This window comes from Salmo salar, chromosome 02, assembly GCF_965601325.2.
Source record: "Salmo salar chromosome 02, fSalSal1, whole genome shotgun sequence".
In the NCBI taxonomy this organism is placed as follows: domain Eukaryota; kingdom Metazoa; phylum Chordata; class Actinopteri; order Salmoniformes; family Salmonidae; genus Salmo; species Salmo salar.
The window spans coordinates 97,876,885-97,901,250 of NC_138292.1; the positions used below are offsets into that span (position 1 = coordinate 97,876,885).

Sequence of the window (24,366 nt, forward strand, 5' to 3'; positions counted from 1 at the left end):
AGTCACTGTCAAAAAGTGAAAGTCGTTATCGATATTTTTTCTTTACGCTTAATGTTTAAAAGTGCCTCGTTGGCGCAGCAGGCAGCGCGTCCTTTTCATAATCTGAAGGTCGTGAGTTCGATCCTCACACGGGGCAGCAAAGCTTTTAAAAAACACTGTTTTCTGAAGATGAAGTGAAAATTAATTCTCAGTGGAATTGGACGTTCAGACGATACATACTTTTGTCACGGTGCTTACAACGTCACTGTCAAAATCTGAAGGTCGGTATCCGTATCTATATTTTTTACTTTAGAATGAAATCATTGTTTGTTTCTTAGGTGTTGTGGACTTTCAGACAATACATACTTTTGTTTCAGTGGATACCACATCTTAAGGTCGATATCTATATTTCTTACTTTCGAATGAAATCATAGTTTTTTTCTCAGGTGTTGTGGACTTTCAGACCATACATTTTGGCACGGTGCTTACAACGTCAGTGTCAAAATTTGAAGGTCGGTATCGATATTTTTTCTTACACTTAACGATTTAATGTGCCTCGTTGGTGCAGCAGGCAGCGCGTCAGTCTCGTAATTTGAAGGTCGTGAGTTCGATTCTCACACGGGGCAGCAAAGCTTATTAAAAGACTGTTGTCTGATGGTGAAAATAAATTCTCAGTGGTTTTGGACTTTCAGACAATACATACTTTTGTCACAGTGGATACCACATCTTAAGGTCGATATCTATATTTTTTACTTTAGAATGAAATCATTGTTTTTTTCTCAGGTGATGTGGACTTTCAGACCATACATTTTGGCACGGTGCTTACAACGTTACTGTCAAAATCTGAAGGTCGTTATCGATATTTTTTCTTTACACTTAACGTTTAAATGTGCCTCGTTGGCGCAGCAGGCAGCGCGTCAGTCTCATAATCTGAAGGTCGTGATTTCGATCCTCACACGGGGTAGCAAAGCTTATAAAAAGACAGTGTTGTCTGAAGGTGAAAATTAATTCTCAGTGGTTTTGGACTTTCAGACAATACATACTTTTGTCACGGTGGAAACCACATCTTAAGGTCGATATCAAATTGTTTTACTTTAGAATGAAATCATTGTTTTTTTCTCAGGTGTTGTGGTTTTTCAGACCATACATTTTGGCACGGTGCTTACAACGTCACTGTCAAAAAGTGAAGGTCGTTATCGATATTTTTTCTTTACGCTTAATGTTTAAAAGTGCCTCGTTGGCGCAGCAGGCAGCGCGTCAGTCTCATAATCTGAAGGTAGTGAGTTCGATCCTCACACGGGGCAGCAAAGCTTTTAAAAAAAACAGTGTTTTCTGAAGATGAAGTGAAAATTAATTCTCAGTGGTATTGGACGTTCAGACGATACATACTTTTGTCACGATGCTTACAACGTCACTGTCAAAATCTGAAGGTCGGTATCCATATCTATATTTTATCCTTTAGAATGAAATCATTGTTTTTTTCTCATGTGATGTGGACTTTCAGACCATACATTTTGACACGGTGCTTACAACGTCACTGTCAAAATCTGAAGGTCGTTATCGATATTTTTTCTTTACGCTTAATTATTAAAAGTGCCTCGTTGGCGCAGCAGGCACCGCGTCAGTCTCATAATCTGAAGGTCATGTTTTCGATCCTCACACGGGGCAGCAAAGCTTATAAAAAGAGAGTGTTGTCTGAATGTGAAAATTAATTCTCAGTGGTTTTGGACTTTCACACAATACATACTTTTGTCACGGTGGAAACCACATCTTAAGGTCGATATCAAATTGTTTTACTTTAGAATGAAATCATTGTTTTTTTCTCAGGTGTTGTGGTTTTTCAGACCATACATTTTGGCACGGTGCTTACAACGTCACTGTCAAAAAGTGAAGGTCGGTATCGATATTTTTTTCTTTCGATTTGTTTATTAAATGTGCTTCGTTAGCGCAGTAGGTAGCGCGTCAGTCTCATGATCTGAAGCTCGCGTGTTCGATCCTCACATGGGGCAGCAAAGATTTAAAAAGAAAGTGTTCTCTGAAGATGAAGTGAAAATTAATTCTCAGATGTTTTGGACTTTCAGACAATACATACTTTTGTCACGGTGGATACCACATCTTAAGGTCGATATCTATATTTTTTACTTTAGAATGAAATCATAGTTTTTTTCTCAGGTATTGTGGACTTTCAGACCATACATTTTGGCACGGTGCGTACAACGTCACTGTCAAAAAGTGAAGGTCGGTATCGCTAATTTTTTCTTTCGATTTGTTGATTAAATGTGCTTCGTTAGCGAAGTAGGTAGCGCGTCAGTCTCATAAGCTGAAGGTTGTGAGTTCGATCCTCACACGGGGCAGCAAACCTTATAAAAAGACAGTGTTGTCTGAAGGTGAAAATGAATTCTCAGTGGTTTTGGACTTTCAGACAATACATACTTTTGTCACGGTGGAAACCACATCTTAAGGTCGATATCAAATTGTTTTACTTTAGAATGAAATCATTGTTTTTTTCTCAGGTGTTGTGGTTTTTCAGACCATACATTTTGGCACGGTGCTTACAACGTCACTGTCAAAAAGTGAAGGTCGGTATTGATAATTTTTCTTTCGATTTGTTGATTAGGTGTGCCTCGTTAGCGCAGTAGGTAGCGCGTCAGTCTCATAATCTGAAGGTCGTGAGTTCGATCCTCACACGGGGCAGCAAAGCTTTTAATAAGAAAGTGTTGTCTGAAGATGAAGTGAAAATTAATTCTCAGTGGTTTTGGACTTCCAGACAATATATACTTTTGTCACAGTGGATACCACATCTTAAGGTCGATATCTATATTTTTTACTTTAGAATGAAATCATTGTTTTTTTCTCAGGTGTTGTGGTTTTTCAGACCATACATTTTGGCACGGTGCTTACAACGTCACTGTCAAAAAGTGAAAGTCGTTATCGATATTTTTTCTTTACGCTTAATGTTTAAAAGTGCCTCGTTGGCGCAGCAGGCAGCGCGTCAGTCTCATAATCTGAAGGTCGTGACTTCGATCCTCACACGGGGCAGCAAAGCCTTTTAAAAAACACTGTTTTCTGAAGATGAAGTGAAAATTAATTCTCAGTGGAATTGGACGTTCAGACGATACATACTTTTGTCACGGTGCTTACAACGTCACTGTCAAAATCTGAAGGTCGGTATCCATATCTATATTTTTTACTTTAGAATGAAATCATTGTTTGTTTCTTAGGTGTTGTGGACTTTCAGACAATACATACTTTTGTTTCGGTGGATACCACATCTTAAGGTCGATATCTATATTTCTTACTTTCGAATGAAATCATAGTTTTTTTCTCAGGTGTTGTGGACTTTCAGACCATACATTTTGGCACGGTGCTTACAACGTCAGTGTCAAAATCTGAAGGTCGGTATCGATATTTTTTCTTACACATAACGATTTAATGTGCCTCGTTGGTGCAGCAGGCAGCGCGTCAGTCTCGTAATTTGAAGGTCGTGAGTTCGATTCTCACACAGGGCAGCAAAGCTTATAAAAAGACTGTTGTCTGATGGTGAAAATAAATTCTCAGTGGTTTTGGACTTTCAGACAATACATACTTTTGTCACAGTGGATACCACATCTTAAGGTCGATATCTATATTTTTTACTTTAGAATGAAATCATTGTTTTTTTCTCAGGTGATGTGGACTTTCAGACCATACATTTTGGCACGGTGCTTACAACGTTACTGTCAAAATCTGAAGGTCGTTATCGATATTTTTTCTTTACACTTAATGTTTAAATGTGCCTCGTTGGCGCAGCAGGCAGCGCGTCAGTCTCATAATCTGAAGGTCGTGAGTTCGATCCTCACACGGGGTAGCAAAGCTTATAAAAAGACAGTGTTGTCTGAAGGTGAAAATTAATTCTCAGTGGTTTTGGATTTTCAGACAATACATACTTTTGTCACGGTGGAAACCACATCTTAAGGTCGATATCAAATTGTTTTACTTTAGAATGAAATCATTGTTTTTTTCTCAGGTGTTGTGGTTTTTCAGACCATACATTTTGGCACGGTGCTTACAACGTCACTGTCAAAAAGTGAAGGTCGTTATCGATATTTTTTCTTTACGCTTAATGTTTAAAAGTGCCTCGTTGGCGCAGCAGGCAGCGCGTCAGTCTCATAATCTGAAGGTAGTGAGTTCGATCCTCACACGGGGCAGCAAAGCTTTTAAAAAACAGTGTTTTCTGAAGATGAAGTGAAAATTAATTCTCAGTGGTATTGGACGTTCAGACGATACATACTTTTGTCACGATGCTTACAACGTCACTGTCAAAATCTGAAGGTCGGTATCCATATCTATATTTTATCCTTTAGAATGAAATCATTGTTTTTTTCTCATGTGATGTGGACTTTCAGACCATACATTTTGACACGGTGCTTACAACGTCACTGTCAAAATCTGAAGGTCGTTATCGATATTTTTTCTTTACGCTTAATTATTAAAAGTGCCTCGTTGGCGCAGCAGGCACCGCGTCAGTCTCATAATCTGAAGGTCATGTTTTCGATCCTCACACGGGGCAGCAAAGCTTATAAAAAGAGAGTGTTGTCTGAATGTGAAAATTAATTCTCAGTGGTTTTGGACTTTCACACAATACATACTTTTGTCACGGTGGAAACCACATCTTAAGGTCGATATCAAATTGTTTTACTTTAGAATGAAATCATTGTTTTTTTCTCAGGTGTTGTGGTTTTTCAGACCATACATTTTGGCACGGTGCTTACAACGTCACTGTCAAAAAGTGAAGGTCGGTATCGATATTTATTTCTTTCGATTTGTTTATTAAATGTGCTTCGTTAGCGCAGTAGGTAGCGCGTCAGTCTCGTGATCTGAAGCTCGCGTGTTCGATCCTCACATGGGGCAGCAAAGATTTTAAAAGAAAGTGTTCTCTGAAGATGAAGTGAAAATTAATTCTCAGATGTTTTGGACTTTCAGACAATACATACTTTTGTCACGGTGGATACCACATATTAAGGTCGATATCTATATTTTTTACTTTAGAATGAAATCATAGTTTTTTTCTCAGGTATTGTGGACTTTCAGACCATACATTTTGGCACGGTGCGTACAACGTCACTGTCAAAAAGTGAAGGTCGGTATCGCAAATTTTTTCTTTCGATTTGTTGATTAAATGTGCTTCGTTAGCGAAGTAGGTAGCGCGTCAGTCTCATAAGCTGAAGGTTGTGAGTTCGATCCTCACACGGGGCAGCAAACCTTATAAAAAGACAGTGTTGTCTGAAGGTGAAAATTAATTCTCAGTGGTTTTGGACTTTCAGACAATACATACTTTTGTCACGGTGGAAACCACATCTTAAGGTCGATATCAAATTGTTTTACTTTAGAATGAAATCATTGTTTTTTTCTCAGGTGTTGTGGTTTTTCAGACCATACATTTTGGCACGGTGCTTACAACGTCACTGTCAAAAAGTGAAGGTCGGTATTGATAATTTTTTCTTTCGATTTGTTGATTAGATGTGCCTCGTTAGCGCAGTAGGTAGCGCGTCAGTCTCATAATCTGAAGGTCGTGAGTTCGATCCTCACACAGGGCAGCAAAGCTTTTAATAAGAAAGTGTTGTCTGAAGATGAAGTGAAAATTAATTCTCAGTGGTTTTGGACTTCCAGACAATATATACTTTTGTCACAGTGGATACCACATCTTAAGGTCGATATCTATATTTTTTACTTTAGAATGAAATCATTGTTTTTTTCTCAGGTGTTGTGGTTTTTCAGACCATACATTTTGGCACGGTGCTTACAACGTCACTGTCAAAAAGTGAAAGTCGTTATCGATATTTTTTCTTTACGCTTAATGTTTAAAAGTGCCTCGTTGGCGCAGCAGGCAGCGCGTCAGTCTCATAATCTGAAGGTCGTGAGTTCGATCCTCACACGGGGCAGCAAAGCTTTTAAAAAACACTGTTTTCTGAAGATGAAGTGAAAATTAATTCTCAGTGGAATTGGACGTTCAGACGATACATACTTTTGTCACGGTGCTTACAACGTCACTGTCAAAATCTGAAGGTCGGTATCCATATCTATATTTTTTACTTTAGAATGAAATCATTGTTTGTTTCTTAGGTGTTGTGGACTTTCAGACAATACATACTTTTGTTTCGGTGGATACCACATCTTAAGGTCGATATCTATATTTCTTACTTTCGAATGAAATCATAGTTTTTTTCTCAGGTGTTGTGGACTTTCAGACCATACATTTTGGCACGGTGCTTACAACGTCAGTGTCAAAATCTGAAGGTCGGTATCGATATTTTTTCTTACACTTAACGATTTAATGTGCCTCGTTGGTGCAGCAGGCAGCGCGTCAGTCTCGTAATTTGAAGGTCGTGAGTTCGATTCTCACACGGGGCAGCAAAGCTTATAAAAAGACTGTTGTCTGATGGTGAAAATAAATTCTCAGTGGTTTTGGACTTTCAGACAATACATACTTTTGTCACAGTGGATACCACATCTTAAGGTCGATATCTATATTTTTTACTTTAGAATGAAATCATTGTTTTTTTCTCAGGTGATGTGGACTTTCAGACCATACATTTTGGCACGGTGCTTACAACGTTACTGTCAAAATCTGAAGGTCGTTATCGATATTTTTTCTTTACACTTTACGTTTAAATGTTCCTCGTTGGCGCAGCAGGCAGCGCGTCAGTCTCATAATCTGAAGGTCGTGAGTTCGATCCTCACACGGGGTAGCAAAGCTTATAAAAAGACAGTGTTGTCTGAAGGTGAAAATTAATTCTCAGTGGTTTTGGACTTTCAGACAATACATACTTTTGTCACGGTGGAAACCACATCTTAAGGTCGATATCAAATTGTTTTACTTTAGAATGAAATCATTGTTTTTTTCTCAGGTGTTGTGGTTTTTCAGACCATACATTTTGGCACGGTGCTTACAACGTCACTGTCAAAAAGTGAAGGTCGGTATTGATAATTTTTCTTTCGATTTGTTGATTAAATGTGCTTCGTTAGCGAGGTAGGTAGCGCGCCAGTCTCATAAGCTGAAGGTTGTGAGTTCGATCCTCACACGAGGCAGCAAACCTTATAAAAAGACAGTGTTGTCTGAAGGTGAAAATTAATTGTCAGTGGTTTTGGACATTCAGACAATACATACTTTTGTCACGGTGGAAACCACATCTTAAGGTCGATATCAAATTGTTTTACTTTAGAATGAAATCATTGTTTTTTTCTCAGGTGTTGTGGTTTTTCAGACCATACATTTTGGCACGGTGCTTACAACGTCACTGTCAAAAAGTGAAGGTCGGTATTGATAATTTTTCTTTCGATTTGTTGATTAGGTGTGCCTCGTTAGTGCAGTAGGTAGCGCGTCAGTCTCATAATCTGAAGGTCGTGAGTTCGATCCTCACACGGGGCAGCAAAGCTTTTAATAAGAAAGTGTTGTCTGAAGATGAAGTGAAAATTAATTCTCAGTGGTTTTGGACTTCCAGACAATATATACTTTTGTCACAGTGGATACCACATCTTAAGGTCGATATCTATATTTTTTACTTTAGAATGAAATCATTGTTTTTTTCTCAGGTGTTGTGGTTTTTCAGACCATACATTTTGGCACGGTGCTTACAACGTCACTGTCAAAAAGTGAAAGTCGTTATCGATATTTTTTCTTTACGCTTAATGTTTAAAAGTGCCTCGTTGGCGCAGCAGGCAGCGCGTCAGTCTCATAATCTGAAGGTCGTGAGTTCGATCCTCACACGGGGCAGCAAAGCTTTTAAAAAACACTGTTTTCTGAAGATGAAGTGAAAATTAATTCTCAGTGGAATTGGACGTTCAGACGATACATACTTTTGTCACGGTGCTTACAACGTCACTGTCAAAATCTGAAGGTCGGTATCCATATCTATATTTTTTACTTTAGAATGAAATCATTGTTTGTTTCTTAGGTGTTGTGGACTTTCAGACAATACATACTTTTGTTTCGGTGGATACCACATCTTAAGGTCGATATCTATATTTCTTACTTTAGAATGAAATCATTGTTTTTTTCTTAGGTGTTGTGGACTTTCAGACCATATATTTTGGCACGGTGCTTACAACGTCACTGTCAAAATCTGAAGGTCGGTATCGATATTTTTTCTTACACTTAACGATTTAATGTTCCTCGTTGGTACAGCAGGCAGCGCGTCAGTCTCATAATCTGAAGATCGTGAGTTCGATCCTCACACGGGGCAGCAAAGCTTATAAAAAGACTGTTGTCTGATGGTGAAAATTAATTCTCAGTGGTTTTGGACTTTCAGACAATACATACTTTTGTCACGGTGGAAACCACATCTTAAGGTCGATATCAAATTGTTTTACTTTAGAATGAAATCATATTTTTTTCTCAGGTGTTGTGGTTTTTCAGACCATACATTTTGGCACGGCGCTTACAACGTCACTGTCAAAAAGTGAAGGTCGTTATCGATATTTTTTTCTTTCGATTTGTTGATTAAATGTGCTTCGTTAGCGCAGTAGGTAGCGCGTCAGTCTCATAATCTGAAGGTCGTGAGTTCGATCCTCACACGGGGCAGCAAAGCTTTTAAAAAGACAGTGTTGTCCGAAGATGAAGTGAAAATTAATTCTCAGTTGTTTTGGACTTTCAGACAATACATACTTTTGTCACAGTGGATACCACATCTTAAGGTTGATATCTATATTTTTTACTTTAGAATGAAATCATTGTTTTTTTCTCAGGTGATGTGGACTTTCAGACCATACATTTTGGCACGGTGCTTACAACGTCTCTGTCAAAATCTGAAGGTCGTTATCAATATTTTTTCATTACTCTTAATGTTTAAATGTGCCTCGTTGGTGCAGCAGGCAGCGCGTCAGTCTCGTAATTTGAAGGTCGTGAGTTCGATTCTCACACGGGGCAGCAAAGCTTATAAAAAGACTGTTGTCTGATGGTGAAAATAAATTCTCAGTGGTTTTGGACTTTCAGACAATACATACTTTTGTCACGGTGGATACCACATCTTAAGGTATATATCTATATTTTTTACTTTAGAATGAAATCATAGTTTTTTTCTCAGGTATTGTGGACTTTCAGACCATACATTTTGGCACGGTGCTTACAACGTCACTGTCAAAAAGTGAAGGTCGGTATCGCTAATTTTTTCTTTCGATTTGTTGATTAAATGTGCTTCGTTAGCGAGGTAGGTAGCGCGCCAGTCTCATAAGCTGAAGGTTGTGAGTTCGATCCTCACACGAGGCAGCAAACCTTATAAAAAGACAGTGTTGTCTGAAGGTGAAAATTAATTGTCAGTGGTTTTGGACATTCAGACAATACATACTTTTGTCACGGTGGAAACCACATCTTAAGGTCGATATCAAATTGTTTTACTTTAGAATGAAATCATTGTTTTTTTCTCAGGTGTTGTGGTTTTTCAGACCATACATTTTGGCACGGTGCTTACAACGTCACTGTCAAAAAGTGAAGGTCGGTATTGATAATTTTTCTTTCGATTTGTTGATTAAATGTGCTTCGTTAGCGAGGTAGGTAGCGCGCCAGTCTCATAAGCTGAAGGTTGTGAGTTCGATCCTCACACGAGGCAGCAAACCTTATAAAAAGACAGTGTTGTCTGAAGGTGAAAATTAATTGTCAGTGGTTTTGGACATTCAGACAATACATACTTTTGTCACGGTGGAAACCACATCTTAAGGTCGATATCAAATTGTTTTACTTTAGAATGAAATCATTGTTTTTTTCTCAGGTGTTGTGGTTTTTCAGACCATACATTTTGGCACGGTGCTTACAACGTCACTGTCAAAAAGTGAAGGTCGGTATTGATAATTTTTCTTTCGATTTGTTGATTAAATGTGCTTCGTTAGCGAGGTAGGTAGCGCGCCAGTCTCATAAGCTGAAGGTTGTGAGTTCGATCCTCACACGAGGCAGCAAACCTTATAAAAAGACGGTGTTGTCTGAAGGTGAAAATTAATTGTCAGTGGTTTTGGACATTCAGACAATACATACTTTTGTCACGGTGGAAACCACATCTTAAGGTCGATATCAAATTGTTTTACTTTAGAATGAAATCATTGTTTTTTTCTCAGGTGTTGTGGTTTTTCAGACCATACATTTTGGCACGGTGCTTACAACGTCACTGTCAAAAAGTGAAGGTCGGTATTGATAATTTTTCTTTCGATTTGTTGATTAGGTGTGCCTCGTTAGCGCAGTAGGTAGCGCGTCAGTCTCATAATCTGAAGGTCGTGAGTTCGATCCTCACACGGGGCAGCAAAGCTTTTAATAAGAAAGTGTTGTCTGAAGATGAAGTGAAAATTAATTCTCAGTGGAATTGGACGTTCAGACGATACATACTTTTGTCACGGTGCTTACAACGTCACTGTCAAAATCTGAAGGTCGGTATCCATATCTATATTTTTTACTTTAGAATGAAATCATTGTTTGTTTCTTAGGTGTTGTGGACTTTCAGACAATACATACTTTTGTTTCGGTGGATACCACATCTTAAGGTCGATATCTATATTTCTTACTTTAGAATGAAATCATTGTTTTTTTCTTAGGTGTTGTGGACTTTCAGACCATATATTTTGGCACGGTGCTTACAACGTCACTGTCAAAATCTGAAGGTCGGTATCGATATTTTTTCTTACACTTAACGATTTAATGTTCCTCGTTGGTGCAGCAGGCAGCGCGTCAGTCTCATAATCTGAAGATCGTGAGTTCGATCCTCACACGGGGCAGCAAAGCTTATAAAAAGACTGTTGTCTGATGGTGAAAATTAATTCTCAGTGGTTTTGGACTTTCAGACAATACATACTTTTGTCACGGTGGAAACCACATCTTAAGGTCGATATCAAATTGTTTTACTTTAGAATGAAATCATTGTTTTTTTCTCAGGTGTTGTGGTTTTTCAGACCATACATTTTGGCACGGTGCTTACAACGTCACTGTCAAAAAGTGAAGGTCGGTATTGATAATTTTTCTTTCGATTTGTTGATTAGGTGTGCCTCGTTAGCGCAGTAGGTAGCGCGTCAGTCTCATAATCTGAAGGTCGTGAGTTCGATCCTCACACGGGGCAGCAAAGCTTTTAATAAGAAAGTGTTGTCTGAAGATGAAGTGAAAATTAATTCTCAGTGGTTTTGGACTTCCAGACAATATATACTTTTGTCACAGTGGATACCACATCTTAAGGTCGATATCTATATTTTTTACTTTAGAATGAAATCATTGTTTTTTTCTCAGGTGTTGTGGTTTTTCAGACCATACATTTTGGCACAGTGCTTACAACGTCACTGTCAAAAAGTGAAAGTCGTTATCGATATTTTTTCTTTACGCTTAATGTTTAAAAGTGCCTCGTTGGCGCAGCAGGCAGCGCGTCAGTCTCATAATCTGAAGGTCGTGAGTTCCATCCTCACACGGGGCAGCAAAGCTTTTAAAAAACACTGTTTTCTGAAGATGAAGTGAAAATTAATTCTCAGTGGAATTGGACGTTCAGACGATACATACTTTTGTCACGGTGCTTACAACGTCACTGTCAAAATCTGAAGGTCGGTATCCATATCTATATTTTTTACTTTAGAATGAAATCATTGTTTGTTTCTTAGGTGTTGTGGACTTTCAGACAATACATACTTTTGTTTCGGTGGATACCACATCTTAAGGTCGATATCTATATTTCTTACTTTAGAATGAAATCATTGTTTTTTTCTTAGGTGTTGTGGACTTTCAGACCATATATTTTGGCACGGTGCTTACAACGTCACTGTCAAAATCTGAAGGTCGGTATCGATATTTTTTCTTACACTTAACGATTTAATGTTCCTCGTTGGTACAGCAGGCAGCGCGTCAGTCTCATAATCTGAAGATCGTGAGTTCGATCCTCACACGGGGCAGCAAAGCTTATAAAAAGACTGTTGTCTGATGGTGAAAATTAATTCTCAGTGGTTTTGGACTTTCAGACAATACATACTTTTGTCACGGTGGAAACCACATCTTAAGGTCGATATCAAATTGTTTTACTTTAGAATGAAATCATATTTTTTTCTCAGGTGTTGTGGTTTTTCAGACCATACATTTTGGCACGGCGCTTACAACGTCACTGTCAAAAAGTGAAGGTCGTTATCGATATTTTTTTCTTTCGATTTGTTGATTAAATGTGCTTCGTTAGCGCAGTAGGTAGCGCGTCAGTCTCATAATCTGAAGGTCGTGAGTTCGATCCTCACACGGGGCAGCAAAGCTTTTAAAAAGACAGTGTTGTCCGAAGATGAAGTGAAAATTAATTCTCAGTTGTTTTGGACTTTCAGACAATACATACTTTTGTCACAGTGGATACCACATCTTAAGGTTGATATCTATATTTTTTACTTTAGAATGAAATCATTGTTTTTTTCTCAGGTGATGTGGACTTTCAGACCATACATTTTGGCACGGTGCTTACAACGTCTCTGTCAAAATCTGAAGGTCGTTATCAATATTTTTTCATTACTCTTAATGTTTAAATGTGCCTCGTTGGTGCAGCAGGCAGCGCGTCAGTCTCGTAATTTGAAGGTCGTGAGTTCGATTCTCACACGGGGCAGCAAAGCTTATAAAAAGACTGTTGTCTGATGGTGAAAATAAATTCTCAGTGGTTTTGGACTTTCAGACAATACATACTTTTGTCACGGTGGATACCACATCTTAAGGTATATATCTATATTTTTTACTTTAGAATGAAATCATAGTTTTTTTCTCAGGTATTGTGGACTTTCAGACCATACATTTTGGCACGGTGCTTACAACGTCACTGTCAAAAAGTGAAGGTCGGTATCGCTAATTTTTTCTTTCGATTTGTTGATTAAATGTGCTTCGTTAGCGAGGTAGGTAGCGCGCCAGTCTCATAAGCTGAAGGTTGTGAGTTCGATCCTCACACGAGGCAGCAAACCTTATAAAAAGACAGTGTTGTCTGAAGGTGAAAATTAATTGTCAGTGGTTTTGGACATTCAGACAATACATACTTTTGTCACGGTGGAAACCACATCTTAAGGTCGATATCAAATTGTTTTACTTTAGAATGAAATCATTGTTTTTTTCTCAGGTGTTGTGGTTTTTCAGACCATACATTTTGGCACGGTGCTTACAACGTCACTGTCAAAAAGTGAAGGTCGGTATTGATAATTTTTCTTTCGATTTGTTGATTAAATGTGCTTCGTTAGCGAGGTAGGTAGCGCGCCAGTCTCATAAGCTGAAGGTTGTGAGTTCGATCCTCACACGAGGCAGCAAACCTTATAAAAAGACAGTGTTGTCTGAAGGTGAAAATTAATTGTCAGTGGTTTTGGACATTCAGACAATACATACTTTTGTCACGGTGGAAACCACATCTTAAGGTCGATATCAAATTGTTTTACTTTAGAATGAAATCATTGTTTTTTTCTCAGGTGTTGTGGTTTTTCAGACCATACATTTTGGCACGGTGCTTACAACGTCACTGTCAAAAAGTGAAGGTCGGTATTGATAATTTTTCTTTCGATTTGTTGATTAAATGTGCTTCGTTAGCGAGGTAGGTAGCGCGCCAGTCTCATAAGCTGAAGGTTGTGAGTTCGATCCTCACACGAGGCAGCAAACCTTATAAAAAGACAGTGTTGTCTGAAGTTGAAAATTAATTGTCAGTGGTTTTGGACATTCAGACAATACATACTTTTGTCACGGTGGAAACCACATCTTAAGGTCGATATCAAATTGTTTTACTTTAGAATGAAATCATTGTTTTTTTCTCAGGTGTTGTGGTTTTTCAGACCATACATTTTGGCACGGTGCTTACAACGTCACTGTCAAAAAGTGAAGGTCGGTATTGATAATTTTTCTTTCGATTTGTTGATTAGGTGTGCCTCGTTAGCGCAGTAGGTAGCGCGTCAGTCTCATAATCTGAAGGTCGTGAGTTCGATCCTCACACGGGGCAGCAAAGCTTTTAATAAGAAAGTGTTGTCTGAAGATGAAGTGAAAATTAATTCTCAGTGGAATTGGACGTTCAGACGATACATACTTTTGTCACGGTGCTTACAACGTCACTGTCAAAATCTGAAGGTCGGTATCCATATCTATATTTTTTACTTTAGAATGAAATCATTGTTTGTTTCTTAGGTGTTGTGGACTTTCAGACAATACATACTTTTGTTTCGGTGGATACCACATCTTAAGGTCGATATCTATATTTCTTACTTTAGAATGAAATCATTGTTTTTTTCTTAGGTGTTGTGGACTTTCAGACCATATATTTTGGCACGGTGCTTACAACGTCACTGTCAAAATCTGAAGGTCGGTATCGATATTTTTTCTTACACTTAACGATTTAATGTTCCTCGTTGGTGCAGCAGGCAGCGCGTCAGTCTCATAATCTGAAGATCGTGAGTTCGATCCTCACACGGGGCAGCAAAGCTTATAAAAAGACTGTTGTCTGATGGTGAAAATTAATTCTCAGTGGTTTTGGACTTTCAGACAATACATACTTTTGTCACGGTGGAAACCACATCTTAAGGTCGATATCAAATTGTTTTACTTTAGAATGAAATCATATTTTTTTCTCAGGTGTTGTGGTTTTTCAGACCATACATTTTGGCACGGCGCTTACAACGTCACTGTCAAAAAGTGAAGGTCGTTATCGATATTTTTTTCTTTCGATTTGTTGATTAAATGTGCTTCGTTAGCGCAGTAGGTAGCGCGTCAGTCTCATAATCTGAAGGTCGTGAGTTCGATCCTCACACGGGGCAGCAAAGCTTTTAAAAAGACAGTGTTGTCCGAAGATGAAGTGAAAATTAATTCTCAGTTGTTTTGGACTTTCAGACAATACATACTTTTGTCACAGTGGATACCACATCTTAAGGTTGATATCTATATTTTTTACTTTAGAATGAAATCATTGTTTTTTTCTCAGGTGATGTGGACTTTCAGACCATACATTTTGGCACGGTGCTTACAACGTCTCTGTCAAAATCTGAAGGTCGTTATCAATATTTTTTCATTACTCTTAATGTTTAAATGTGCCTCGTTGGTGCAGCAGGCAGCGCGTCAGTCTCGTAATTTGAAGGTCGTGAGTTCGATTCTCACACGGGGCAGCAAAGCTTATAAAAAGACTGTTGTCTGATGGTGAAAATAAATTCTCAGTGGTTATGGACTTTCAGACAATACATACTTTTGTCACGGTGGATACCACATCTTAAGGTATATATCTATATTTTTTACTTTAGAATGAAATCATAGTTTTTTTCTCAGGTATTGTGGACTTTCAGACCATACATTTTGGCACGGTGCTTACAACGTCACTGTCAAAAAGTGAAGGTCGGTATCGCTAATTTTTTCTTTCGATTTGTTGATTAAATGTGCTTCGTTAGCGAGGTAGGTAGCGCGCCAGTCTCATAAGCTGAAGGTTGTGAGTTCGATCCTCACACGAGGCAGCAAACCTTATAAAAAGACAGTGTTGTCTGAAGGTGAAAATTAATTGTCAGTGGTTTTGGACATTCAGACAATACATACTTTTGTCACGGTGGAAACCACATCTTAAGGTCGATATCAAATTGTTTTACTTTAGAATGAAATCATTGTTTTTTTCTCAGGTGTTGTGGTTTTTCAGACCATACATTTTGGCACGGTGCTTACAACGTCACTGTCAAAAAGTGAAGGTCGGTATTGATAATTTTTCTTTCGATTTGTTGATTAAATGTGCTTCGTTAGCGAGGTAGGTAGCGCGCCAGTCTCATAAGCTGAAGGTTGTGAGTTCGATCCTCACACGAGGCAGCAAACCTTATAAAAAGACAGTGTTGTCTGAAGGTGAAAATTAATTGTCAGTGGTTTTGGACATTCAGACAATACATACTTTTGTCACGGTGGAAACCACATCTTAAGGTCGATATCAAATTGTTTTACTTTAGAATGAAATCATTGTTTTTTTCTCAGGTGTTGTGGTTTTTCAGACCATACATTTTGGCACGGTGCTTACAACGTCACTGTCAAAAAGTGAAGGTCGGTATTGATAATTTTTCTTTCGATTTGTTGATTAGGTGTGCCTCGTTAGCGCAGTAGGTAGCGCGTCAGTCTCATAATCTGAAGGTCGTGAGTTCGATCCTCACACGGGGCAGCAAAGCTTTTAATAAGAAAGTGTTGTCTGAAGATGAAGTGAAAATTAATTCTCAGTGGTTTTGGACTTCCAGACAATATATACTTTTGTCACAGTGGATACCACATCTTAAGGTCGATATCTATATTTTTTACTTTAGAATGAAATCATTGTTTTTTTCTCAGGTGTTGTGGTTTTTCAGACCATACATTTTGGCACGGTGCTTACAACGTCACTGTCAAAAAGTGAAAGTCGTTATCGATATTTTTTCTTTACGCTTAATGTTTAAAAGTGCCTCGTTGGCGCAGCAGGCAGCGCGTCAGTCTCATAATCTGAAGGTCGTGAGTTCGATCCTCACACGGGGCAGCAAAGCTTTTAAAAAACACTGTTTTCTGAAGATGAAGTGAAAATTAATTCTCAGTGGAATTGGACGTTCAGACGATACATACTTTTGTCACGGTGCTTACAACGTCACTGTCAAAATCTGAAGGTCGGTATCCATATCTATATTTTTTACTTTAGAATGAAATCATTGTTTGTTTCTTAGGTGTTGTGGACTTTCAGACAATACATACTTTTGTTTCGGTGGATACCACATCTTAAGGTCGATATCTATATTTCTTACTTTCGAATGAAATCATAGTTTTTTTCTCAGGTGTTGTGGACTTTCAGACCATACATTTTGGCACGGTGCTTACAACGTCAGTGTCAAAATCTGAAGGTCGGTATCGATATTTTTTCTTACACTTAACGATTTAATGTGCCTCGTTGGTGCAGCAGGCAGCGCGTCAGTCTCGTAATTTGAAGGTCGTGAGTTCGATTCTCACACGGGCCAGCAAAGCTTATAAAAAGACTGTTGTCTGATGGTGAAAATAAATTCTCAGTGGTTTTGGACTTTCAGACAATACATACTTTTGTCACAGTGGATACCACATCTTAAGGTCGATATCTATATTTTTTACTTTAGAATGAAATCATTGTTTTTTTCTCAGGTGATGTGGACTTTCAGACCATACATTTTGGCACGGTGCTTACAACGTTACTGTCAAAATCTGAAGGTCGTTATCGATATTTTTTCTTTACACTTAACGTTTAAATGTGCCTCGTTGGCGCAGCAGGCAGCGCGTCAGTCTCATAATCTGAAGGTCGTGAGTTCGATCCTCACACGGGGTAGCAAAGCTTATAAAAAGACTGTGTTGTCTGAAGGTGAAAATTAATTCTCAGTGGTTTTGGACTTTCAGACAATACATACTTTTGTCACGGTGGAAACCACATCTTAAGGTTGATATCTATATTTTTTACTTTAGAATGAAATCATTGTTTTTTTCTCAGGTATTGTGGACTTTCAGACCATACATTTTGGCACGGTGCTTACAACGTCACTGTCAAAAAGTGAAGGTCGGTATCGCAAATTTTTTCTTTCGATTTGTTGATTAAATGTACTTCGTTAGCGAGGTAGGTAGCGCGCCAGTCTCATAAGCTGAAGGTTGTGAGTTCGATCCTCACACGAGGCAGCAAACCTTATAAAAAGACAGTGTTGTCTGAAGGTGAAAATTAATTGTCAGTGGTTTTGGACATTCAGACAATACATACTTTTGTCACGGTGGAAACCACATCTTAAGGTCGATATCAAATTGTTTTACTTTAGAATGAAATCATTGTTTTTTTCTCAGGTGTTGTGGTTTTTCAGACCATACATTTTGGCACGGTGCTTACAACGTCACTGTCAAAAAGTGAAGGTCGGTATTGATAATTTTTCTTTCGATTTGTTGATTAAATGTGCTTCGTTAGCGAGGTAGGTAGCGCGCCAGTCTCATAAGCTGAAGGTTGTGAGTTCGATCCTCACACGAGGCAGCAAACCTTATAAAAAGACAGTGTTGTCTGAAGGTGAAAATTAATTGTCAGTGGTTTTGGACATTCAGACAATACATACTTTTGTCACGGTGGAAACCACATCTTAAGGTCGATATCAAATTGTTTTACTTTAGAATGAAATCATTGTTTTTTTCTCAGGTGTTGTGGTTTTTCAGACCATACATTTTGGCACGGTGCTTACAACGTCACTGTCAAAAAGTGAAGGTCGGTATTGATAATTTTTCTTTCGATTTGTTGATTAGGTGTGCCTCGTTAGCGCAGTAGGTAGCGCGTCAGTCTCATAATCTGAAGGTCGTGAGTTCGATCCTCACACGGGGCAGCAAAGCTTTTAAAAAACACTGTTTTCTGAAGATGAAGTGAAAATTAATTCTCAGTGGAATTGGACGTTCAGACGATACATACTTTTGTCACGGTGCTTACAACGTCACTGTCAAAATCTGAAGGTCGGTATCCATATCTATATTTTTTACTTTAGAATGAAATCATTGTTTGTTTCTTAGGTGTTGTGGACTTTCAGACAATACATACTTTTGTTTCGGTGGATACCACATCTTAAGGTCGATATCTATATTTCTTACTTTCGAATGAAATCATAGTTTTTTTCTCAGGTGTTGTGGACTTTCAGACCATACATTTTGGCACGGTGCTTACAACGTCAGTGTCAAAATCTGAAGGTCGGTATCGATATTTTTTCTTACACTTAACGATTTAATGTGCCTCGTTGGTGCAGCAGGCAGCGCGTCAGTCTCGTAATTTGAAGGTCGTGAGTTCGATTCTCACACGGGCCAGCAAAGCTTATAAAAAGACTGTTGTCTGATGGTGAAAATAAATTCTCAGTGGTTTTGGACTTTCAGACAATACATACTTTTGTCACAGTGGATACCACATCTTAAGGTCGATATCTATATTTTTTACTTTAGAATGAAATCATTGTTTTTTTCTCAGGTGATGTGGACTTTCAGACCATACATTTTGGCACGGTGCTTACAACGTTACTGTCAAAATCTGAAGGTCGTTATCGATATTTTTTCTTTACACTTAACGTTTAAATGTGCCTCGTTGGCGCAGCAGGCAGCGCGTCAGTCTCATAATCTGAAGGTCGTGAGTTCGATCCTCACACGGGGTAGCAAAGCTTATAAAAAGACAGTGTTGTCTGAAGGTGAAAATTAATTCTCAGTGGTTTTGGACTTTCAGACAATACTTACTTTTGTCACGGTGGAAACCACATCTTAAGGTTGATATCTATATTTTTTACTTTAGAATGAAATCATTGTTTTTTTCTCAGGTATTGTGGACTTTCAGACCATACATTTTGGCACGGTGCTTACAACGTCACTGTCAAAAAGTGAAGGTCGGTATCGCAAATTTTTTCTTTCGATTTGTTGATTAAATGTGCTTCGTTAGCGAGGTAGGTAGCGCGCCAGTCTCATAAGCTGAAGGTTGTGAGTTCGATCCTCACACGAGGCAGCAAACCTTATAAAAAGACAGTGTTGTCTGAAGGTGAAAATTAATTGTCAGTGGTTTTGGACATTCAGACAATACATACTTTTGTCACGGTGGAAACCACATCTTAAGGTCGATATCAAATTGTTTTACTTTAGAATGAAATCATTGTTTTTTTCTCAGGTGTTGTGGTTTTTCAGACCATACATTTTGGCACGGTGCTTACAACGTCACTGTCAAAAAGTGAAGGTCGGTATTGATAATTTTTCTTTCGATTTGTTGATTAAATGTGCTTCGTTAGCGAGGTAGGTAGCGCGCCAGTCTCATAAGCTGAAGGTTGTGAGTTCGATCCTCACACGAGGCAGCAAACCTTATAAAAAGACAGTGTTGTCTGAAGGTGAAAATTAATTGTCAGTGGTTTTGGACATTCAGACAATACATACTTTTGTCACGGTGGAAACCACATCTTAAGGTCGATATCAAATTGTTTTACTTTAGAATGAAATCATTGTTTTTTTCTCAGGTGTTGTGGTTTTTCAGACCATACATTTTGGCACGGTGCTTACAACGTCACTGTCAAAAAGTGAAGGTCGGTATTGATAATTTTTCTTTCGATTTGTTGATTAGGTGTGCCTCGTTAGCGCAGTAGGTAGCGCGTCAGTCTCATAATCTGAAGGTCGTGAGTTCGATCCTCACACGGGGCAGCAAAGCTTTTAATAAGAAAGTGTTGTCTGAAGATGAAGTGAAAATTAATTCTCAGTGGTTTTGGACTTCCAGACAATATATACTTTTGTCACAGTGGATACCACATCTTAAGGTCGATATCTATATTTTTTACTTTAGAATGAAATCATTGTTTTTTTCTCAGGTGTTGTGGTTTTTCAGACCATACATTTTGGCACGGTGCTTACAACGTCACTGTCAAAAAGTGAAAGTCGTTATCGATATTTTTTCTTTACGCTTAATGTTTAAAAGTGCCTCGTTGGCGCAGCAGGCAGCGCGTCAGTCTCATAATCTGAAGGTCGTGAGTTCGATCCTCACACGGGGCAGCAAAACTTTTAAAAAACACTGTTTTCTGAAGATGAAGTGAAAATTAATTCTCAGTGGAATTGGACGTTCAGACGATACATACTTTTGTCACGGTGCTTACAACGTCACTGTCAAAATCTGAAGGTCGGTATCCATATCTATATTTTTTACTTTAGAATGAAATCATTGTTTGTTTCTTAGGTGTTGTGGACTTTCAGACAATACATACTTTTGTTTCGGTGGATACCACATCTTAAGGTCGATATCTATATTTCTTACTTTCGAATGAAATCATAGTTTTTTTCTCAGGTGTTGTGGACTTTCAGACCATACATTTTGGCACGGTGCTTACAACGTCAGTGTCAAAATCTGAAGGTCGGTATCGATATTTTTTTCTTACACTTAACGATTTAATGTGCCTCGTTGGTGCAGCAGGCAGCGCGTCAGTCTCGTAATTTGAAGGTCGTGAGTTCGATTCTCACATGGGCCAGCAAAGCTTATAAAAAGACTGTTGTCTGATGGTGAAAATAAATTCTCAGTGGTTTTGGACTTTCAGACAATACATACTTTTGTCACAGTGGATACCACATCTTAAGGTCGATATCTATATTTTTTACTTTAGAATGAAATCATTGTTTTTTTCTCAGGTGATGTGGACTTTCAGACCATACATTTTGGCACGGTGCTTACAACGTTACTGTCAAAATCTGAAAGTCGTTATCGATATTTTTTCTTTACACTTAACGTTTAAATGTGCCTCGTTGGCGCAGCAGGCAGCGCGTCAGTCTCATAATCTGAAGGTCGTGAGTTCGATCCTCACACGGGGTAGCAAAGCTTATAAAAAGACAGTGTTGTCTGAAGGTGAAAATTAATTCTCAGTGGTTTTGGACTTTCAGACAATACATACTTTTGTCACGGTGGAAACCACATCTTAAGGTCGATATCAAATTGTTTTACTTTAGAATGAAATCATTGTTTTTTTCTCAGGTGTTGTGGTTTTTCAGACCATACATTTTGGCACGGTGCTTACAACGTCACTGTCAAAAAGTGAAGGTCGTTATCGATATTTTTTCTTTACGCTTAATGTTTAAAAGTGCCTCGTTGGCGCAGCAGGCAGCGCGTCAGTCTCATAATCTGAAGGTAGTGAGTTCGATCCTCACACGGGGCAGCAAAGCTTTTAAAAAAACAGTGTTTTCTGAAGATGAAGTGAAAATTAATTCTCAGTGGTATTGGACGTTCAGACGATACATACTTTTGTCACGATGCTTACAACGTCACTGTCAAAATCTGAAGGTCGGTATCCATATCTATATTTTATCCTTTAGAATGAAATCATTGTTTTTTTCTCATGTGATGTGGACTTTCAGACCATACATTTTGACACGGTGCTTACAACGTCACTGTCAAAATCTGAAGGTCGTTATCGATATTTTTTCTTTACGCTTAATTATTAAAAGTGCCTCGTTGGCGCAGCAGGCACCGCGTCAGTCTCATAATCTGAAGGTCATGTTTTCGATCCTCACACGGGGCAGCAAAGCTTATAAAAAGAGAGTGTTGTCTGAATGTGAAAATTAATTCTCAGTGGTTTTGGACTTTCACACAATACATACTTTTGTCACGGTGGAAACCACATCTTAAGGTCGATATCAAATTGTTTTACTTTAGAATTAAATCATTGTTTTTTTCTCAGGTGTTGTGGTTTTTCAGACCATACATTTTGGCACGGTGCTTACAACGTCACTGTCAAAAAGTGAAGGTCGGTATTGATAATTTTTCTTTCGATTTGTTGATTAGGTGTGCCTCGTTAGCGCAGTAGGTAGCGCGTTAGTCTCATAATCTGAAGGTCGTGAGTTCGATCCTCACACGGGGCAGCAAAGCTTTTAATAAGAAAGTGTTGTCTGAAGATGAAGTGAAAATTAATTCTCAGTGGTTTTGGACTTCCAGACAATATATACTTTTGTCACAGTGGATACCACATCTTAAGGTCGATATCTATATTTTTTACTTTAGAATGAAATCATTGTTTTTTTCTCAGGTGTTGTGGTTTTTCAGACCATACATTTTGGCACGGTGCTTACAACGTCACTGTCAAAAAGTGAAGGTCGGTATCGATATTTTTTTCTTTCGATTTGTTTATTAAATGTGCTTCGTTAGCGCAGTAGGTAGCGCGTCAGTCTCATGATCTGAAGCTCGCGTGTTCGATCCTCACATGGGGCAGCAAAGATTTAAAAAGAAAGTGTTCTCTGAAGATGAAGTGAAAATTAATTCTCAGATGTTTTGGACTTTCAGACAATACATACTTTTGTCACGGTGGATACCAGATCTTAAGGTCGATATCTATATTTTTTACTTTAGAATTAAATCATAGTTTTTTTCTCAGGTATTGTGGACTTTCAGACCATACATTTTGGCACGGTGCGTACAACGTCACTGTCAAAAAGTGAAGGTCGGTATCGCAAATTTTTTCTTTCGATTTGTTGATTAAATGTGCTTCGTTAGCGAAGTAGGTAGCGCGTCAGTCTCATAAGCTGAAGGTTGTGAGTTCGATCCTCACACGGGGCAGCAAACCTTATAAAAAGACACTGTTGTCTGAAGGTGAAAATTAATTCTCAGTGCTTTTGGACTTTCAGACAATACATACTTTTGTCACGGTGGAAACCACATCTTAAGGTCGATATCAAATTGTTTTACTTTAGAATGAAATCATTGTTTTTTTCTCAGGTGTTGTGGTTTTTCAGACCATACATTTTGGCACGGTGCTTACAACGTCACTGTCAAAAAGTGAAGGTCGGTATTGATAATTTTTCTTTCGATTTGTTGATTAGGTGTGCCTCGTTAGCGCAGTAGGTAGCGCGTTAGTCTCATAATCTGAAGGTCGTGAGTTCGATCCTCACACGGGGCAGCAAAGCTTTTAATAAGAAAGTGTTGTCTGAAGATGAAGTGAAAATTAATTCTCAGTGGTTTTGGACTTCCAGACAATATATACTTTTGTCACAGTGGATACCACATCTTAAGGTCGATATCTATATTTTTTACTTTAGAATGAAATCATAGTTTTTTTCTCAGGTGTTGTGGTTTTTCAGACCATACATTTTGGCACGGTGCTTACAACGTCACTGTCAAAAAGTGAAAGTCGTTATCGATATTTTTTCTTTACGCTTAATGTTTAAAAGTGCCTCGTTGGCGCAGCAGGCAGCGCGTCAGTCTCATAATCTGAAGGTCGTGACTTCGATCCTCACACGGGGCAGCAAAGCTTTTAAAAAAACACTGTTTTCTGAAGATGAAGTGAAAATTAATTCTCAGTGGAATTGGACGTTCAGACGATACATACTTTTGTCACGGTGCTTACAACGTCACTGTCAAAATCTGAAGGTCGGTATCCATATCTATATTTTTTACTTTAGAATGAAATCATTGTTTGTTTCTTAGGTGTTGTGGACTTTCAGACAATACATACTTTTGTTTCGGTGGATACCACATCTTAAGGTCGATATCTATATTTCTTACTTTCGAATGAAATCATTGTTTTTTTCTCAGGTGATGTGGACTTTCAGACCATACATTTTGGCACGGTGCTTACAACGTTACTGTCAAAATCTGAAGGTCGTTATCGATATTTTTTCTTTACACTTAACGTTTAAATGTGCCTCGTTGGCGCAGCAGGCAGCGCGTCAGTCTCATAATCTGAAGGTCGTGAGTTCGATCCTCACACGGGGTAGCAAAGCTTATAAAAAGACAGTGTTGTCTGAAGGTGAAAATTAATTCTCAGTGGTTTTGGACTTTCAGACAATACTTACTTTTGTCACGGTGGAAACCACATCTTAAGGTTGATATCTATATTTTTTACTTTAGAATGAAATCATTGTTTTTTTCTCAGGTATTGTGGACTTTCAGACCATACATTTTGGCACGGTGCTTACAACGTCACTGTCAAAAAGTGAAGGTCGGTATCGCAAATTTT

The 24,366-nt window shown here is 38.3% G+C and overlaps 27 non-coding genes across 27 annotated transcripts; all 27 read left to right on the forward strand.

Annotated features, from left to right (window-relative positions):
• The first annotated feature begins 532 nt into the window (after nt 1-532).
• Nucleotides 533-605, forward strand: trnat-cgu (transfer RNA threonine (anticodon CGU)). The gene has a single exon. It is a non-coding gene; the product is annotated as a tRNA-Thr (tRNA).
• Nucleotides 606-2,600: 1,995 nt separating this feature from the next.
• On the forward strand, nt 2,601-2,673 carry trnam-cau (transfer RNA methionine (anticodon CAU)). The gene has a single exon. It is a non-coding gene; the product is annotated as a tRNA-Met (tRNA).
• Nucleotides 2,674-3,415: 742 nt separating this feature from the next.
• Nucleotides 3,416-3,488, forward strand: trnat-cgu (transfer RNA threonine (anticodon CGU)). The gene has a single exon. It is a non-coding gene; the product is annotated as a tRNA-Thr (tRNA).
• A 1,994-nt stretch (nt 3,489-5,482) lies between these two features.
• trnam-cau (transfer RNA methionine (anticodon CAU)) lies at nt 5,483-5,555 on the forward strand. The gene has a single exon. It is a non-coding gene; the product is annotated as a tRNA-Met (tRNA).
• A 272-nt stretch (nt 5,556-5,827) lies between these two features.
• trnam-cau (transfer RNA methionine (anticodon CAU)) lies at nt 5,828-5,900 on the forward strand. Its single transcript has one exon. It is a non-coding gene; the product is annotated as a tRNA-Met (tRNA).
• A 396-nt stretch (nt 5,901-6,296) lies between these two features.
• Nucleotides 6,297-6,369, forward strand: trnat-cgu (transfer RNA threonine (anticodon CGU)). Its single transcript has one exon. It is a non-coding gene; the product is annotated as a tRNA-Thr (tRNA).
• A 945-nt stretch (nt 6,370-7,314) lies between these two features.
• trnam-cau (transfer RNA methionine (anticodon CAU)) lies at nt 7,315-7,387 on the forward strand. Its single transcript has one exon. It is a non-coding gene; the product is annotated as a tRNA-Met (tRNA).
• A 272-nt stretch (nt 7,388-7,659) lies between these two features.
• On the forward strand, nt 7,660-7,732 carry trnam-cau (transfer RNA methionine (anticodon CAU)). The gene has a single exon. It is a non-coding gene; the product is annotated as a tRNA-Met (tRNA).
• Nucleotides 7,733-8,466: 734 nt separating this feature from the next.
• trnam-cau (transfer RNA methionine (anticodon CAU)) lies at nt 8,467-8,539 on the forward strand. Its single transcript has one exon. It is a non-coding gene; the product is annotated as a tRNA-Met (tRNA).
• Nucleotides 8,540-8,811: 272 nt separating this feature from the next.
• On the forward strand, nt 8,812-8,884 carry trnat-cgu (transfer RNA threonine (anticodon CGU)). Its single transcript has one exon. It is a non-coding gene; the product is annotated as a tRNA-Thr (tRNA).
• A 1,286-nt stretch (nt 8,885-10,170) lies between these two features.
• Nucleotides 10,171-10,243, forward strand: trnam-cau (transfer RNA methionine (anticodon CAU)). The gene has a single exon. It is a non-coding gene; the product is annotated as a tRNA-Met (tRNA).
• Nucleotides 10,244-10,978: 735 nt separating this feature from the next.
• Nucleotides 10,979-11,051, forward strand: trnam-cau (transfer RNA methionine (anticodon CAU)). Its single transcript has one exon. It is a non-coding gene; the product is annotated as a tRNA-Met (tRNA).
• Nucleotides 11,052-12,130: 1,079 nt separating this feature from the next.
• On the forward strand, nt 12,131-12,203 carry trnam-cau (transfer RNA methionine (anticodon CAU)). Its single transcript has one exon. It is a non-coding gene; the product is annotated as a tRNA-Met (tRNA).
• Nucleotides 12,204-12,475: 272 nt separating this feature from the next.
• trnat-cgu (transfer RNA threonine (anticodon CGU)) lies at nt 12,476-12,548 on the forward strand. The gene has a single exon. It is a non-coding gene; the product is annotated as a tRNA-Thr (tRNA).
• A 1,286-nt stretch (nt 12,549-13,834) lies between these two features.
• Nucleotides 13,835-13,907, forward strand: trnam-cau (transfer RNA methionine (anticodon CAU)). The gene has a single exon. It is a non-coding gene; the product is annotated as a tRNA-Met (tRNA).
• Nucleotides 13,908-14,642: 735 nt separating this feature from the next.
• Nucleotides 14,643-14,715, forward strand: trnam-cau (transfer RNA methionine (anticodon CAU)). Its single transcript has one exon. It is a non-coding gene; the product is annotated as a tRNA-Met (tRNA).
• Nucleotides 14,716-14,987: 272 nt separating this feature from the next.
• On the forward strand, nt 14,988-15,060 carry trnat-cgu (transfer RNA threonine (anticodon CGU)). Its single transcript has one exon. It is a non-coding gene; the product is annotated as a tRNA-Thr (tRNA).
• A 946-nt stretch (nt 15,061-16,006) lies between these two features.
• trnam-cau (transfer RNA methionine (anticodon CAU)) lies at nt 16,007-16,079 on the forward strand. The gene has a single exon. It is a non-coding gene; the product is annotated as a tRNA-Met (tRNA).
• Nucleotides 16,080-16,351: 272 nt separating this feature from the next.
• On the forward strand, nt 16,352-16,424 carry trnam-cau (transfer RNA methionine (anticodon CAU)). Its single transcript has one exon. It is a non-coding gene; the product is annotated as a tRNA-Met (tRNA).
• A 396-nt stretch (nt 16,425-16,820) lies between these two features.
• Nucleotides 16,821-16,893, forward strand: trnat-cgu (transfer RNA threonine (anticodon CGU)). Its single transcript has one exon. It is a non-coding gene; the product is annotated as a tRNA-Thr (tRNA).
• Nucleotides 16,894-18,179: 1,286 nt separating this feature from the next.
• Nucleotides 18,180-18,252, forward strand: trnam-cau (transfer RNA methionine (anticodon CAU)). The gene has a single exon. It is a non-coding gene; the product is annotated as a tRNA-Met (tRNA).
• A 396-nt stretch (nt 18,253-18,648) lies between these two features.
• trnat-cgu (transfer RNA threonine (anticodon CGU)) lies at nt 18,649-18,721 on the forward strand. Its single transcript has one exon. It is a non-coding gene; the product is annotated as a tRNA-Thr (tRNA).
• Nucleotides 18,722-20,007: 1,286 nt separating this feature from the next.
• trnam-cau (transfer RNA methionine (anticodon CAU)) lies at nt 20,008-20,080 on the forward strand. Its single transcript has one exon. It is a non-coding gene; the product is annotated as a tRNA-Met (tRNA).
• Nucleotides 20,081-20,352: 272 nt separating this feature from the next.
• trnam-cau (transfer RNA methionine (anticodon CAU)) lies at nt 20,353-20,425 on the forward strand. The gene has a single exon. It is a non-coding gene; the product is annotated as a tRNA-Met (tRNA).
• A 397-nt stretch (nt 20,426-20,822) lies between these two features.
• Nucleotides 20,823-20,895, forward strand: trnat-cgu (transfer RNA threonine (anticodon CGU)). Its single transcript has one exon. It is a non-coding gene; the product is annotated as a tRNA-Thr (tRNA).
• A 1,308-nt stretch (nt 20,896-22,203) lies between these two features.
• On the forward strand, nt 22,204-22,276 carry trnam-cau (transfer RNA methionine (anticodon CAU)). Its single transcript has one exon. It is a non-coding gene; the product is annotated as a tRNA-Met (tRNA).
• Nucleotides 22,277-23,234: 958 nt separating this feature from the next.
• On the forward strand, nt 23,235-23,307 carry trnam-cau (transfer RNA methionine (anticodon CAU)). The gene has a single exon. It is a non-coding gene; the product is annotated as a tRNA-Met (tRNA).
• The last annotated feature ends 1,059 nt before the right edge of the window (nt 23,308-24,366 follow it).